The 16,495-nt window shown below is 37.8% G+C and overlaps 1 long non-coding RNA gene and 1 other non-coding gene across 2 annotated transcripts in view; one reads left to right on the forward strand and one right to left on the reverse strand.

Moving 5' to 3' along the window:
• Window positions 1–16,495, forward strand: part of LOC114113172 (uncharacterized) — a 262,429-nt gene that overhangs the window by 86,042 nt on the left and 159,892 nt on the right. The gene's annotated exons all lie outside the window — the stretch shown is intronic.
• TRNAE-UUC (transfer RNA glutamic acid (anticodon UUC)) lies at window positions 3,540–3,612 on the reverse strand. The gene has a single exon. It is a non-coding gene; the product is annotated as a tRNA-Glu (tRNA).

Below are 16,495 nucleotides of genomic sequence, written 5' to 3' on the forward strand. Positions count from 1 at the left end.
AGAGGACAGAGTTTGAGGTTGCCAAAATTGTTGCAAAGGTAGGGAGGAAATCCTGGAAAGGAGAAAGGTGTAGAAGGGTAAGCCCAAATTCGGCATATAAGTTTTAACCACTTTGTGGCTTATTACTAATTTCTGCAACTGGAGGGGATACTCCAGGGAATCAGGTAGAAATCAACTGTTGGAAGACTAAACAAACTAAATGGATGTTTCAGCTGTTGCCTAGTTGTCTGTATCCTAGAAAAACAATTAATCCCTTTCTGAGGAAAATAATGTCCTCAGAGAGTCTGCAGTATATAATATACAGTAAAAAAGCACTCCATATACCAAGAAATGGGCAAATGTAACTCATAATCAAGATGAAAAATCAGCCAATAGGAACCAACTGTGAGATGACTCAGATGTTAAAATTTTCAATAAGAATTTTAAGTAGAAGTTATAAATATATACAGTGACTTAGAGGAATATATGATTCTAAAGAGTGAGAAGATGAGAAATCTCAACGAAGAAATGTAAATTATATAAAAGAACCAACTGGAAATCCTGGAACTGAAAAATTCCATATGTGGAATAAAAAATTCAATGGATAAGCTTAACAGAAGATTTGGAATGACAGGAGAAAGGATCATTACATTGAACTTAGATTAACATAAATTTTCCAATCTAGAGAACAGAAAAAAAAAAAAGATTTAAAAAGTTGAATAGAACCTCAGTGATCCATGGAAGAATGTCAAGTGATCCAACATATGTGTAGCCGGAGATCAGAAAGAGGAATGAGTAAAAGTGAGACAGAAAAAAATTTAACAAGTAATCCCATATTTGATTAATAATGCATACACACACATACACACACACATACAGATCTAAGAAGCATAATGATGAGTAAGCAAGATAAAACATGTCAGAAACAGTGGAAATAAAAGGTAATGGAGTAAAATCTTTAAAGTACTAAAATAATAATTTAAAGAAATCCTGTCAAGCCAGAATTCTATGCTCAGCAAAAGTATACTTCAAACATGAATGCAAAATGAATACTTTTTCAGATAAACAAAAACTGAGAGAAATCAACGTCAGCAAACATGACTACAGGAAATTCTAAAAGAAATTAGTCATACTAAAGGGAAAAGGTCCCAGATGGAAATTTAGATCTTCAGGAAAGAATGAAGAGCCCTCAAATGGTAAACATGTAAGAAGTATAAAACATGCTGTATTTTCCTTCTTTCAGTTTCCTTAGAAGTTATCTAAGTTCCAGCTATGATGGATCAACAAGAACCAGACTTGGGTTCCCATGATAAATGACCAGAAAACAGAACAAATATCTGAAACAGTGTTTTCAACAATAGACTGCAGGCAAGATGAGCCTTTGATGCCGAAAGAAGAGAAATGTATGAGATGAAGTCTGTGATAGACTGGCTTTCTCCTTGAAGTCACACTGTAAACAAAGGTATAGGAAGGAGAATCTCAAGCAAAATATAGTAGTTTTGCTAGATGATGATATATAGTTCTAAGTTTAAGGAGGCTGCTGCTGCTACTGCTAAGTCACTTCAGTCGTGTCTGACTCTGAGGTGACTGGAACTTGTGGGCCAGAGTTTTATAATGGAGGGAGCTAAACAGAAAAGCTGTCCAACAAAGCTGCCCAGCAATGGTGTCCAACAAAGGTCCGTCTAGTCAAAGTATGGTTTTTCCAGCAGTCATGCATGGATGTGAGAGTTAGACCACAAAGAAAGCTGAGCACCGAAGAACTGATGCTTTTGAACTGTGGTGTTGGAGAAGACTCTTGAGAGTCCCTTGGACTGCAAGGGGCTCCAACCAGTCAATCCTAAAGGAAATCAGTCCTGAATATTCATTGGAAGGACTGATGCTGATACTGTAACTCCAATACTCTGGCTACCAGATGCGAAGAACTGACTCACTGGAAAAATTCCTGATGTTGGGAAAGATTGAAGGTGGGAGGAGAAGGGGATGACAGAGGATGAGATGGTTGGACTGCATCACCGACTCGATGGACATGAGTTTGAGTAAGCTCTGAGAGTTGGTGATGAACAGGGAAGCCTGGCGTGTTACACAGTCCATGGGGTCACAAAGAGTCGGACATGACTGAGCATCTGAACTGAACTGAAACAGAAAAGGAAATCCAAAAATCTGTGTGGGTGTCTCATTGAGTCTCTGCTGAATACTAAGCTGCACATGTGTAGAGTGAAGTTCTACAGGGATGGGCAAAGAAAAACTATGAAACTATAAGCCAAACATTACCAGACCTCATATGCGGCTGGGAGGCAGTCAGGACCCAATCAGCCAGAATAGCATCCTTATTAATCCCCCAGGGTACAAAGAAGAGACTCCTGCAGGGTTACACCTTATTAGTAAGGTGAAAATATTTGTAAAGCATACTACTCTAGAGTCACACTAAGAGAGAGTTGAAAAACAAGTTCTGAAAAGATTATACTCTTCTGCAATTTAACTTCCTACAAAGGTAAAGCACAATACTATTTTTATAAAAGGCAACAAGTTGAAATACTCAGCAACATAAAAATGTCAATGTTTACAAGTATTTTTTCAGCTTCACTGAGGTATAATTCACCTATCAAAGTGTAATTATTTAAATCATACAATGATTTGATACATATGTATATTGTGAAAGAATTTCTACCATGAATTAATACATTCATCACCTCATATATAGACTTTTTTCTTTAATGAAAATACTTGTTTTACTCTTTGCAAATTTGGATTATCCAATACCTTAATATTAGAAAGAGTCAGACACAACTGAGTGACTGAACTGAACTGAACCATAATATCAATTATAGTCACTATGTTCGACATCAGATTCTCAGACCTTACTCATCTTATTAACTGAAATTTTGTACCATTTTAGCAGCCTCCCCCTCTTTCTCGCATTCTCCAGCCCCTGGCAAACACTCTTCTATTCTCTGTAGACATGCAGAACACGTGCAGTATTTGTCTTCCTCTGTCTGTCTTAGTTCACATAACATAACGCCTTCCTCATTTATCCATGTCATCACGAATAGCAGGATTTCCTTTATTCAAAGGCTGCAGAACATTCAGCATAACATTCCATTTTACACACACGCGCACACACACACAGAGCTGACCCTCGAACAACACAACCTTGAACTGCGTGAATACACTTATGTGTGGATTTTTTTCAATAGTACATCCTACAGTTCTGCAAGATTCAGGGTTGGTTGAATCTGCAGATGCAGAAACTCTGAATTGGAGGAACTGAGTATTTGGAGGGAAAATAATAAGTCATATGTTAATTATTGACTGTTGGAGGGTCAGTATCCCTAACCCCTTAGTTGTTCAAGAGTCAACTATATATGTATTACACAATTCCTTTATCCACTCATCTATTGAGGGACAATTTATATTGTTTTCATGCCTTTTTGTTGTTGTTCAATCTCTCAGTCATGTCTGCTCAGTCTTTGCAGCCCCATGGACTACAGCATGCCAGGCTTCCCTGTCCTTCACCATCTATTATTATTATTTTTGGCCAAGCCTTGCCTGTGGGATCTCAGCTCCCCGACCAGGGATTGAACCCGGGCCCTCAGCAGTGAAAGCACCGAGTCCTAACCACTGGACCACCAGGGAGTGCCTGTTGTGAATAATGCTGCAGTAATCTTGCAGATAGCTCTGCAAAAATGTGACTTTGTTTCCTTCGTGTATATACCTAGAAATAGACTTGCCGGATCTTATGGTAGTTCTATTTTTAATTTCTTGAGGAACCTGCATAGTGTTTCCATAGTGGTTGTACCAGATTACATTTCTACCACAGTGTACGAGGGTTCCCTTTTCTCCATGCCCTCACTGATAATTGTTATAACTTTTTGATAATGGCCATCCTAACAGTTATAAGGTGATATCTCACTGTGATTTTGATCTGCGTTTCCCTGGTGACTAATGATGTTGAACATCTTTTCATGTACCTGCTGGCCATTTATGTGTCTTCTTTGGAAATGTATTTATTCAGGTCCTCTCTCCATTATTCAATTGGGTTACTTATTTATTTATGCTATTGAGTTGTATGAGTTCCTTGTATATTTTGGGATATTAACCCCTTACTGAATATGTGGTTTGCAAATATTCTATCCCAGTCCTTAGGTGCCTTTGCATTTTGTCGATGGCTTTGCTATGCCTTTTAGTTTCATGTTGATCCACTTGTTTATTTTTGTTGTCAAATCCAAAAAATCCAAGACCAATGTCAAAGAGATTATGTCCTATGTTTTCTTCTTTACAGGTTCAGGTTTTTCTTTCAAGTATTTAATCCATTTTGAGTTGGTTATTGTGTGTGGTGTAAGATAAGGATCCAGTTTTAGTCTTTTCCATGCAGCTGTCCAGTTTTCTCAATACCATTTTTTGAAAAGACTGTTCTGCTGTATAGTCTTGACTTCCTGTTGAAAATTAATTAACCATATGTGCATGGCTCTATTTCTGGGATCACTATTCTGTTCAATGGATATATGTATCTGTTTTTATACCCATATAATTCTGTTTTGATTACTACAGCTTTGCAATTTAGTTTGCAATCAGATAGTGTGATGCCTCCACTTTTGCTTTTCTTTCTCAAGATTGTTCTGTACTTTGGAAATTTTTGTGGTTCCATATGAATTTGAGCATTTTTCTGTATCTGTGAAACATGCCATTGGAATTTTTGTAGGGATTGCGTTGGCTTTGGCTTGTATGGACATTTTAGCAATATAATTCTTCCAAGCCATGAATACAGAATATTTTCCTATTTATTTATATCTTCTTCAACTTCTGTCATCAGTGCTTTATAGTTTTTAGTGTTTAAATCTTTCACCTTGTTGGTTAAAGTTATTTCTAAGTGTTTTATTCTTTTAGATGCTATTATAAATTGGATTGTTTCCTTAATTTCTTTTTCTGATAGTTTATTATTACTGTATAGAAACAAAACTGACCTTTTTTAAAAAAAAATACTTGGTATGTATGTAGTAACTGTTTTTATAATGCTTTAAATATAACATTTTAAATTAGTCAGTTATTCATTTATTTTTACAGTAGTTCCTTGTTGGTTATCCATTCTAAATGTAGCAAGGAGTGTGTACAAGTCAGTCCCAAACTTCCGATCTATTCCTCTCTGCCACTATTCCCCCAGTAACCATACATTTATTCTCTAAGTCTGTGAGTCTGTTTCTGTTTTGTAAATAAGTTCATTTGTATAATTTTTTTAGATCCTGGATATAAGGGATATCATATAATATTTGTCTTTCCCTGTCTGACTTGCTTCACTTAGTGTGATAATCTCCAGATCCATTCATGTGGCTGTAAATGTATTATTCCATTCTTTTTAATGGCTGAGTAATATTCCATTGTATATATGCACCACATCTTTACCCATTCATTTGTCAGTGGACATTTAGGTTGCTTCCATGTCTTGGCTATTGTTAATAGTGCTGCAATGAACATTGGAATACAGGTATCCTTTCAAACTATGCTTTTCTCCAGACATACACTCAAGAGTGGGACTGCTAGATGGTATGGCAGTTCTATTTTTAGTTTTGTAAGGAACCTCCATACTGTTCTCCATAATGGCTGTATCCATTTACATTCCCACCAACAGTGTAGGAGGGTTCTCTTCTCTCCACATCCTCCGCAGCGTTTATTTTTTGTAGGTTTTTTGATAATAGCCATTCTGAGAGGTGTGAGGTGATATCTCATTGTTGTTTTGATCTGCATTTCTCTGATAATTAGTGCTGTTGAGCATCTTCTCATGTGCCTCTTGGGCATCTGTATGTCTTCTTTGGAAAAATGTCTATTTTGTCTTCTGCCCACTTTTTGATTGGGTTGTTTGTTTTTTGGATATTGAGCTGCTTGTAAATTTTGGAATCTAATCCCTTGTCGGTTTTATTGTTTGGAAATATTTTTTCCCATTTTGTGGGCACAACTGATTTTGTATATTAATTTTGTATCCTACAACTTTACTGAATTTATTAGGTTTTAGCTTTGTGGATACCATGATGACAGTGTTTTTTTGGTGGAATCTTTAGGTTTTCAATATGTCATATTGTTGTATCTGCAAAGAGATAGTTTTAGTTCTTCCTTTCTGAGATGGATGCCCCATATTTCCTTTTCTTGCTTAATTCCACTGGCTAAGACTTCCAGTACTATGTTGAATAATAATAAAAAAATGTGATAGGACTTCCTTGGTTGTTCAGTGGTTATGACTTCACGCTTCCAATGCAGACAGCCCAGGTTTGATTCTTGGTCAGGGAACTAGATTCCACATACCACAATTAAGGGTTTGCTTTACGCAACTAAAGATCCCATGTACTGCAACTAAGAGCCGGTATAGCCAACTAAATAAATTCTTCTTTTACCCAGTTTTCTGTGAGCTTTTATAATGAAAATATATTAAATTTTGTCAAATGATTTTTCTGCATCTATTGCAATGATCCTATGATTTTTATCCTTCATTCTGTTAATGCGGTATATCACATATATTGATTTGCATGTGTTGATCCATCCTTGAATCCCTGGAAGAAATCTCACTTGATTATAATGTGTAATCCACCTATTGTGCTTTTGAATTTAATCTGCTAATATTTTATTGCGGATTTTTGCATCTATGTCCATTAGGGTGTTGCCTTCAATTTTCTTGTCTTCAGCGTGTGTTTGTGTGTGCTCAGTCGCTCAGTTGTGTCTCACTCTCTACAGCACCGTGGACTGTAACCCATCAGGCTCCTTTGTCTATGGGATTTTCCAGGCAAGAATACTGGAGTGAGTTGCCATTTCATACTCCAGAAAAATCTTCCTGACCCAGGGATTGGTGGGCTACAGTTCATAGGGTCTCAAAGAGTCAGACATGACTGAAGTGACCTAGCATGCACACACATATACCAACAAATTAGATAACCTAGAATGAATGGATAAATTCATAGACGTATACAACCTATCAATGCTAAATGATGAAGAAACAGAAAATCTGAACAGACCAATAATGGCAACCTACCCCAGTATGGGATTTTCCAGACAAGAATACTGGAGTGGGTTGCCATGCCCTCCCTCCTGACCCAGGGATCGAACCTGTGTCTCTTATGTCTCCTGCAGTGGCGGGCAGGTTCTTCACCATTAGCACCATCTGGGAAGCCCCTTGTTGGTGTATAATTTATCATAATACTTTTTATGTCCTTAGTATTTCTGTGTTATCAGCTGTAATGTCTCTTATTTCAATATTGATTTTATTTGATCTTCACTCTTTTTTTCTTAGTTTAGCTAAGGGTTTGTCAACTTTATTTATCTTTTTTAAAAACTAGATTTTAGTTTCATTGACCTTTAAATTGTCTTTTTAGTCTCTGTTTCACCTGTTTCACTTTGATCTTTGTTAGATCCTTCCTTCTACTGATTTTGAGCCTATTTTGTTCTTTTCTACTTCCTTGAAATGTAAGGATAGTTGTTTATATGGGTCTTTTTCTTTCTTTTTTATTGAAGTATAGTTGACTTACAGTGTTGTGGAGATCTTTTTTTTTTTTTTTTCCCCTTAAAGTAGGCATTTATTGCTATAACCTGTCCTCTTGGAACTCATTTTGCCAGTCATAAGTTTTGGTATTTTGTGTTTTCCATTTTCATTTGTTTCAAAATATTTTTCATTTCTCTTTTGATTTCTTCCATGACCCATTGGTTGTTCATAGGATGTTGATTAATTTCCACATATTTTTGAATTTTCTGTTTTTCTTGCTATAATTGATTTCATAACATTGTGGTCAGAAAAGATGTTTCATATAATTTAAATTTTAAATTTATTAAGAACTTTTGGTGGCCTAACATATGCTCTATCCTGGAGATAGTTTCATATTTGCTTAAGAAGAATACGTATTGTGCTGCTATTGGATGCCTGTTTTGTGCATGTCTGTTGGGTCAATTTCGTCTAATGTGTAGTTTAAGTCCAGTGTTTCTTTATTAATTTTCCATCTGGGTGATCTATCTTGTAAATGCAATATTGAAATCCTCCACTACTATTGTATTGCTAATCTCTCCCATTGGTTCATTAATGCCTGCTTTATATATTTACTTGCTTTGATGTTTGGAGCATAGTTACAATTGTTATAGCTTCTTGATAAATTGACCTGTTTATCATTTTATGCCTCTTGTCATAGTTTTTGGCTTAAAGTCTATTCTGTCTGATATGAATATAGCTACCTCTGCTTTCTTTTGGTTTCAATTTGCGTGGAGTATGTTTTTCACTTTCAGTCAACATGTGTTCTTAAAGTTGAAGTGAGTTTTTTGTAGCAATTAGTTGGGTGTTGTTTTTTATCCACTGAGCCATTCTGTATCTTTTGATTGGAAAGCTTAATCCATAAATATTTAAAGTAATTGTTCATACATATGGACCTAGTACTGGCATTTTGTTCATTGCTTCCTGACTGTTTTCTAGTTCCTATTCTTTTTTTTTCCTTTCTTCCTCTCATGCTATCTTCCTTTGTGTTTTGATGATACTCTACAGTGGTATGCTTGAATTCCTTTCCCTTTCTCTTTTGTTTATCTATTAGTTTTTGCTTTGTGGATACCATGAAGCTTACATAAAGCATCTTATAACTGTCCCTTTTAAGGTGATCAATAACTTAACTTCAAATGCATACAAAAGCTCTACATTTTTATATTCCCCCAGATTTACATTTTGAAATTACAGTTTACATCAATTTATATTGTACATCCATAGCAAATTATTGTAGATATAGTTATTTCTAATACTTTTGTGTTTTAACTGTTACACTAGAGTTGACAATGATTTACGTTTAACTGTCAAGATATTAGCATATTCTAAATTTAACTCTATATTTACTTATTCTAATGAGTTTCATAGTTTTATATGTTTCATGTTACTAACTAGTATCCTTTTGTTTCAGCTTGAGAAATCCCCTTTAACCTTTCTTATAAGGTTGGTCTAGTGATGATGAACTCCTTCAGCTTCTGTTGGGAAACTCTGTCACTCCGTTAGTCCCAAAGTATTACTTTGCTAGGTAGAGTATTCTTGGTTGGCGTCATCTTTTCTTTCACCACTTTGAATATATCATCCAATCCCTTCTGCCCTAAGGTTTCTATTGAGAAATCTGCTCTTTATCTTATGGGAGCACCCTCGTATGTAACAAGTTGCTTTTCTCTTGCTGCTTTTAAGATTCTTTCTTTGTCTTTAGTTTTTGACAATTTAGTTATAATGTGTCTTGATATATATCCCTTTAGTTCTCCTTATTTGGTACTTGGGATTCCTTGATCTGAATAGGGCTGAGAGGAGCAACACCACATGCAAGGAGTGGTGTCTGCACGGGTACAGGAGGGCCAAGAGGAGCTACTTAACTTTCAAGGTCACGAGGGGCAGCCGTGAGGAGATACCCCTCGTCCAAGGTAAGGAGCAGTGACTGCGCTTTGCTGGAGCAGCCGTGAAGAGATATCCCACGTCCAAGGTAAGAGAAACCCAAGTAAGATGGTAGGTATTGCAAGAGGGCATCAGAGGGCACACAAACTGAAACCACACTCACAGAAAACTAGTCAATCTAATCACACTAGGACCACAGCCTCGTCTAACTCAATGAAACTAAGCCATGCTGTGTGGATCCACACAAGACAGGTGGGTCATGGTGGAGAGGTCTGACAGAATGTGGTCCACTGGAGAAGGGAATGGCAAACTACTTCAGTATTCTTGTCTTGAGAACCCCATGAACAGTATGAAAAGGCATAATAATAAGATACTGAAAGTGGAACTCCCCAGATCGGTAGGTGCCCAATATGCTACAGGAGATCAGTGGAGAAATAACTCTAGAACGAATGAAGGGATGGAGCCAAAGCGAAAACAATACCCAGCTGTGGATGTGGCTGGTGATAGAAGCAAGGTCTGATGCTGTAAAGAGCAATATTGCATAGGAACCTGGAATGTCAGGTCCAAGAATCAAGGCAAATTGGAAGTGGTCAACCAAGAGATGGCAAGGGTGAACGTAGACATTCTAGGAATCAGCAAACTAAAATGGATTGGAATGGGTGAATTTAACTCAGATGACCATTATATCTACTACTGCGGGCAGGAATCCCTCAGAAGAAATGGAGTAGCCATCATGGTCAACAGAAGAGTCCAAAATACAGTACGTGGATGCAATCTCAAAAATGACAGAATGATCTCTCTTCGTTTCCAAGGCAAACCATTCAATATCACGGTAATCCAAGTCTATGCCCCAACCAGTAAGGCTGAAGAAACTGAAGCTGAACGGTTCTATGAAGACCAACAAGACCTTTTAGAACTAACACCCAAAAAAGATGTCCTTTTCATTATAGGGAACTGGAATGCAAAAGTAGGAAGTCAAGAAACACCTGGAGTAACAGGCAAATTTGGCCTTGGAATATAGAATGAAGAAGGGCAAAGGCTAATAGAGTTTTGCCAAGAGAATGCACTGGTCATAGCAAACACCTTCTTCCAACAACACAAGAGAAGACTCTACACATGGACATCACCAGATGGTCAACACTGAAATCAGATTGATTATATTCTTTGCAGCCAAAGATGGAGAAGCTCTATATAGTCAACAAAAACAAGACCAGGAGCTGACTGTGGCTCAGATCATGAATTCCTTATTACCAGATTCAGACTGAAATTGAAGAAAGTAGGGAAAACCGCTAGACCATTCAGGTATGACCTAAATCAAATCCCTTATGATTATACAGTGGAAGTGAGAAATAGATTTAAGGGGCTAGATCTGATAGATAGAATGCCTGATGAACTATGGATGGAGGTTCATGACATTGTACAGGAGACAGGGATCAAGACCATCCCCATGCAAAAGAAATGCAAAAAAGCAAAATGGCTGTCTGGGGAGGTCTTACAAATAGCTGTGAAAAGAACAGAATGAAAAGCAAAGGAGAAAAGGAAAGATATAAACATCTGAATGCAGAGTTCCAAAGAATAGCAAGAAGAGATAAGAAAGCCTTCCTCAGCGATCAATGCAAAGAAATAGAGGAAAACAACAGAATGGGAAAGACTAGAGATCTCTTCAAGAAAATTAGAGATACCAAGGGGACATTTCATGCAAAGATGGGCTCGATAAAAGACAGAAATGGTATGGACCTAACAGAAGCAGAAGATATTAAGAAGAGGTGGCAAGAATACACAGAAGAACTGTACAAAAAAGATCTTCACGACCCAGATAATCATGATGGTGTGATCACTCATCTAGAGCCAGACATCCTGGAATGTGAAGTCAAGTGAGCCTTAGAAAGCATCACTATGAACAAAGCTAGTGGAGGTAATGGAATTCCAGTAGAGCTATTTCAAATTCTGGAAGATGATGCTGTGAAAGTGCTGCACTCAATATGCCAGCAAATTTGGAAAACTCAGCAGTGGCCAAAGGACTGGAAAAGGTCAGTTTTCATTCCAATCCCAAAGAAAGGCAATGACAAAGAATGCTCTAACTACCACACAATTGCACTCATCTCACATGCTAGTAAAGTAATGCTCAAAATTCTTCAAGCCAGGCTTCAGCAATACATGAACCGTGAACTCCCTGATGTTCAAGCTGGTTTTAGAAAAGGCAGAGGAACCAGAGATCAAATTGCCAACATCCACTGGATCATGGAAAAAGCAAGTAGTTCCAGAAAAACATCTCTTTCTGCTTAATTGACTATGCCAAAGCCTTTGACTGTGTGGATCACAATAAACTGTGGATAATTCTGAAAGAGATGGGAATACCAGACCACCTGACCTGCCTCTTGAGAAACCTGTATGCAGGTCAGGAAGCAACAGTTAGAACTGGACATGCAACAACAGACTGGTTCCAAATAGGAAAAGGAGTACATCAGGGCTATATTGTCACCCTGCTTATTTTACTTCTATGCAGAGTACATCATGAGGAGATCAACCATGGGATTTCCTTGGAAGGAATGATGCTAAAGCTGAAACTCCAGTACTTTGGCCACCTCATGAGAAGAGTTGACTCATTGGAAAAGACTCTGATGATGGGCGGGATTGAGGGCAGGAGGAAAAGGGGACGACCGAGGATGAGATGGCTGAATGGCATCACTGACTCGATGGACGTGAGTCTGAGTGGACTCCGGGAGTTCGTGATGGACACGGAAGCCTGGCGTGCTGTGATTCATGGGGTCGCAAAGAGTTGGACACGACTGAGCGACTGAACTGAACTGAATGAGATCTGAATATCTGTTTGTTTGTTCAGGTTAGGAAAACTTTCAGCTATCATTTCTTTTAATAAGCGTCTGCCATTTTCTGTGTTTTTCTTTCTTTTCCCCAGGACACTTATAATGCATGTATAGGGTCTCTTGGTGTCCCATAAGTCCCTAAACTAATCGTCACTCTTTTTCATTCTTTTTTCCTTTTGCTCTTCTGGTGAAATGAATTCCACTGCTCTTGCTGAGTTTCAGTTCAGTCGCTCAGTCGTGTCCGACTCTTTGTCACCCTGCTTATTTAACTTCTATGCAGAGTACATCATGAGAAACGCTGGGCTGGAAGAAACACAAGCTGGAATCAGGATTGCCTTGAGAAATATCAGTAACCTCACATATGCAGATGACACCACCCTTTAAAGTGAAGAGGAACTAAAGAGCCTCTTTATGAAAGTGAAAGAGGAGAGTGATAAAGTTGGCTTAAAGCTCAACATTCAGAAAACGAAGATCATGGCGTCTGGTCCCATCACTTCATGGGAAATAGATGGGGAAACAGTGGAAACAGTGTCAGACTTTATTTTTGGGGGCTCCAAAATCACTGCAGATGGTGACTGCAGCCATGAAATTAAAAGACTCTTACTCCTTGGAAGGAAAGTTATGACCAACCTAGATAGCATATTCAAAAGCAGAGACATTACTTTGCCGACTAAGGTCCATCTAGTCAAGGCTATGGGTTTTCCTGTGGTCACGTATGGATGTGAGAGTTGGACTGTGAAGAAGGCTGAGCGCTGAAGAATTGATGCTTTTGGACTGTGGTGTTGGAGAAGACTCTTGAGAGTCCCTTGGACTGCAAGAAGATCCAACCAGTCCATTCTGAAGGAGCTCAGCCCTGGGATTTCTTTGGAAGGAATGATGCTAAAGCTGAAACTCCAGTACTTTGGCCACCTCATGTGAAAAGTTGACTCATTGGAAAAGACTCTGATGCTGGGAGGGATTGGGGGCAGGAAGAGAAGGGGACAACAGAGGATGAGATGGCTGGATGGCATCACTGACTTGATGGACGTGAGTCTGAGTGAACTCCGGGAGTTGGTGATGGACAGGGAGGCCTGGCATGCTGCGATTCACTGGGTCACAAAGAGTCAGACACGACTGAGCAACTGAACTGAACTGACCCACTCCAGTATTCTTGGGCTTCCCTTGTGGCTCAGCTGGTAAAGAATCTGCCTGCAATGCAGGAGATATGTGTTCAATCCCTAGGTTGGGATGATCCCCTAGAGAAGTGAAAGGCTACCCACTTTAGCATTCTGGCCTGGAGAATTCCTTGGGCTGTATAGTCCGTGGGGTCACAAAGAGTCAGACACTTTACTTAGACTTTAAGACCTGCCATTGTCTCAAAGGAGAGGGTCTCAGTCAGCACATAGATGCAGTGCTGATTTACACTGGATGGGACTTTAGATGTTGAGCCCTTCACTCCTCAGGAAAAAACAAAGTTGTGAATTCCTTTCTACTGTTTGTTGCCATGCCAAAGGAAAGTTTATGAACAGACTGTTTATCAGCCTCTTCTACCTACTTCATTGTTTTTCTTATTCTTCATTTGCCCCATATGTAGGATTTTCTCAGCTAGTTTCTGGATTTCTCTCCACATGTAGCTGTATATTTGTTATTTCTGTGGAAGGAAGTTAGTTTAGGAGTCTCCTATGTTGCAGTATTGAACCAGAACTCTTCAGTATTTCTTTTCAACATTTTACTGGAGGCCACAAATGATAACCTTGCACATAAAAAACCATAAGGAATTTACCAACAAATTGCTAAAAGTAATAATTGAGGTTAGCAAAATTACAGGATTAAACAGTCAATATACAAAAATATACACAGTTCTATATATTAGCATTGAAATTGGAAAATGGAATTTTAAATCAATACCACTTACAATAATATCCAGAAACTTGAACTACTTAGAGATAAATTTAACAATCATGTGCCAGACTTGTACAATGAAATCTTCATAGTATACTTGAGTGAAATTGAAAAAGACTTAAATAAACTGAGAGATAAACCATGCTCCTATATCAGAAAACTTAATATTGTTAAAATTGCAGTTCTCCCTAAATTGATCCAGGTATAATGGAATAGGTATAATGGAATGCTAACAGAAATTCTAGTGTGTTTTTTTCATTAAAATTTTTACAAGCTGATTTTAATACTTTATGTAATTGAAAAGAACTTAGGCCAAAATACTTTTTAAAAGGAGGAGAAATTTAGTGGATTGAACTACTTGATTTGAAGACTTACTGGGAAGTTGTAATAAACAAAACAGTGTAATATTGACATTAAGGATAGACATCAGATGAAATAGAGTTCAGACCCACACAAACATGGACAATTGACTTTCATCAAATACACCAAGGTAATTCAATGGAGACAGTAGAGTTTTTTCAACAATGATGTTGGGACAACTGGTTGTCCATCTGGAAAAATGAACTTTAGCGCTTGACTGATTCCTTACACAACTATTACCTTGAAATGAATCATAGACCCTAAAAGTAGAGGCAAAAGCTATAAAACTTCTAGAAGGGAATGTAAGAGAATATTTTTGCAAAGTTGGGGTAACAAAAAAATCCATAGATAGGACAAAAGGAAAAAACCTGATAAAAATTGTTAAAAGTTGTTTTTATAACATGAAAAACTTCTGTTCTTTGTCACCAGTAAGAAAAATGAAAAAGGAAGGCCTTACCCTGAAAGATGTTTGTCTTACATGTATCTGACAGAGGAATTCTACCTGGAATGTATAAGGAGTTCTTATAATTCTACAATAAAAAGACAAACAATTCAATATATAGTTTGACAAAGAAAGGTATACAAATACACTCTGAGCCAAGTTGTATGAATAGAGAAGAGAGAGCCTTTTCACAATGATAAAATTTGGGCAATTTCATAATGAATTTATCAGGAAAACATAATGATCGCAAATGTTTATTTGCTTAATAGCAGTTTTTATATGTATGAAGCAAAAACTAACAGTTCTAAGGGAAGACACAGGTACACATCACTGATGGAGTTTTTTAAAGTCCACTAATTCCTCATGCTACCACGTTTTTGACCTCAGGTTTATGGGGCAATGAAGCACACAGGTAAGTATGCCTCTCAGAGCCTCAGATTCCTTTTTATGAAGCTTGGGTAACAGCAACAATATGAAGTCATCAAATAAATGATCACCAGCATATGAGCACATCACTAGACTGTGGTCCAAGTGTGAGAATTCTATAGAGCAGAGAAGGGATGAAGTAGAACTGACTGCCTTTATCAATATAGATAAGTAAGTAGAAAATGCAAATTGAAGAAGGATACATTCATAGGATTGTTCATATATAGTTGTAAAATATGCAAAACAATAATAAATTATGGATACATATCTTTGTGATAAAAGCAAGAAATTAGGCATGAGAATGATATGCCAAATTTGGAAAAGGGTCTGGACTTTTTTGTTCAGAGAACTCTTGAAAGTTTAGAACATAATGGCAGAAGAATTCAATAGAAGTCTTGGAATAAAGTTGAAGAAATATTTCAGAAAGCATAGCAAAAATCCAGATATGAAAAATGAAAGTGAAAAGATATGAAATTGGAAGACCCACCAGTTCAGTTCAGTTCAGTTCAGTCGCTCAGTTGTGTCTGACTCTTTGCAACCCCATGAACCACAGCACGCCAGGCCTCCCTGTCCATCACCAACTCCCGGAGTTCACCCAAACTCATGTGCATTGAGTCAGTGATGCCATCCAGCCAGCTCATCTTCTGTTGTCCCCTTTTCCTCCTGACCCCAATCCCTCCCAGCATCAGAGTCTTTTACAATGAGTCAACTCTTCGCATGAAGTGACCAAAGTATTGGAGTTTCAGCTTCAGCACTACAGGAGGTTAAATAACTGAATAATTGGAGTTTAAGAAAAAAGCCACAGAAAACTAAGGTGAAGAAGTTATAAATGAAGTAGAATTTCCCAGAACTGAAGGCTAGAAGTCTTCACGACCCAGTCACTAACTTGTATAATGGTTAAAAATAGAACCACATCAAGGCATATCCCTGTGAAATTTCAGAAGATTGGTGTGTATGTGAGGGAATTTAATGCTGGCTTTAGCAGCAGACAACTCTCAAAATTATTTAGTGGTTTAACAAAGCCAAAGTTTTATCACTTATGCAAAACCTGATGTACTTCAAGTGGTCCAACTCCAGCTTGTAAACATGTCACTGGATGTGGGTCTCCTGGGATAGTTATGGGAAGGGAAATTAGGGATGGAGGAGACACACTGGCTTATAGCCTGGGGGTGACATGTGCCACTTCTGCTCCTAGGCCATTGGCCAGAA

This window comes from Ovis aries, chromosome 1 (assembly GCF_016772045.2).
Source record: "Ovis aries strain OAR_USU_Benz2616 breed Rambouillet chromosome 1, ARS-UI_Ramb_v3.0, whole genome shotgun sequence".
Classification (NCBI taxonomy): domain Eukaryota; kingdom Metazoa; phylum Chordata; class Mammalia; order Artiodactyla; family Bovidae; genus Ovis; species Ovis aries.